Source organism: Labrus bergylta, chromosome 1 (assembly GCF_963930695.1).
Source record: "Labrus bergylta chromosome 1, fLabBer1.1, whole genome shotgun sequence".
Taxonomy (NCBI): Eukaryota; Metazoa; Chordata; class Actinopteri; order Labriformes; family Labridae; genus Labrus; species Labrus bergylta.
This window is the reverse complement of record NC_089195.1, coordinates 36,902,724-36,904,014: the sequence shown is the minus strand read 5'-3', so window position 1 is coordinate 36,904,014 and position 1,291 is coordinate 36,902,724. Positions and strand designations below refer to the sequence as shown.

The 1,291-nt window shown below is 46.4% G+C and overlaps 1 protein-coding gene across 1 annotated transcript in view; it reads right to left on the bottom strand.

Annotated features, from left to right (window-relative positions):
* Nucleotides 1-414: 414 nt before the first annotated feature.
* The window catches only part of LOC110002110 (actin-related protein 2-B), a 9,508-nt gene continuing 8,631 nt past the window's right edge, over nt 415-1,291 (bottom strand). Inside the window, exon 9 of the mRNA XM_020657755.3 lies at nt 415-1,291. This exon is cut by the window's right edge and continues 702 nt beyond it. The gene's annotated coding sequence lies outside the window, so the exon portion shown is untranslated.

Genomic DNA, 1,291 nt, shown 5'->3' with positions numbered 1-1,291 from the left:
TGGTGTTGGGTGCAGGCTTCCTCAGAATGTGTGACGTCCCGCTCTGCATTGAAGAGGGGGAGCAGGTGATCAGATGAGACCCAGCACAGGTTCTTCAAATCTACAGCTACACTTTGGATAATTTTCCAGGTGAATAATAGACGTGATTAATTATTATACCCGTGTGTCTCCCAGCTTTGTCCCAGTAAGAGCCGTGCTGTGACAAATGAAAACACGTTCTCTAACCCGTCCTGTTGATTCAGTGTCTGTCCTTTCTCCAAGGCAGCTAATTCTTTCCGGAGTTTCCGAGTTGTTGTTCCAACTTGAGCGGAAAACTCGTTTTTCCAATGTGTCCGACACCACTTGAATGCACCGTAATCCCATTTTGCAGAGGACGGCGTCATCTGCGTATTTAAGACACGAGGACACCAGGCGTCTATAAATCACTTTGCTTTATTTCAATCAGCTGTTTGGCATTTATGACATAAACAAAACATAAAAAGGACGACCAAAAAAAAAAGAAAAAAACCAGCGGAGAAGAGCTGCAGTTGGCACTGTGTGTGTGTGTGTGTGTGTGTGTGTGTGTGTGTGTGTGTGTGTGTGTGTGTGTGTGTGTGTGTGTGTGAGCCTCACAGGACAAGGCAGACGGAGAACCACAAATACCAGCTTTGACGTGGTCACCATGTCCTGACATCAGACTCATCATGTCACAATAATACTCTTCAGGATTCTGTTACACTAAAGCAGAAACGATTCACTTCAGGTCATCGAGGTCGAGACGAGGAGGAAGAGGAAGAGACCTTCAAAATAAAATACAGACTTATGTAGGGACCTTCAAAATAAAATACAGACTTCATACATGTGTGGTGGTGACTGTGTCTGCAGAGACTCTGTCCTCTCACTGGATTTTACTGTTCTGATTTGTTCTGGTTGACTCGGGACGTTTCTGGGGGCGGAGCTGGTGTGTTTCCTCCAGCCAATGACAGCGCAGCAGGTGAGTTTAGGAGTGGATACTATTCAGTGATTGGACGAGATTCAAAGCGGTGAATATGACGGACGTGGACGTAGCATCAAAGAAGAGAAAATATAATGAGAGTGAGGAGAAACACCAAGTGGATAAAGCTCGTTCTAAAACGAGGGTGAACCTTGTGTTGTCTTTTACCCGTGGACGTGGAGTTGGTCTACTTCCTGTTGGACAGGAAGGTGACAAACACCGGCGGTTAGCTTGTGCTAGCGTGCGTTAGCTTGCAGTGTAGCTACAAGCAGTAAACGTACACACTACTTCCTGCAGGGGGCGGGGCTTCTAGAGGAG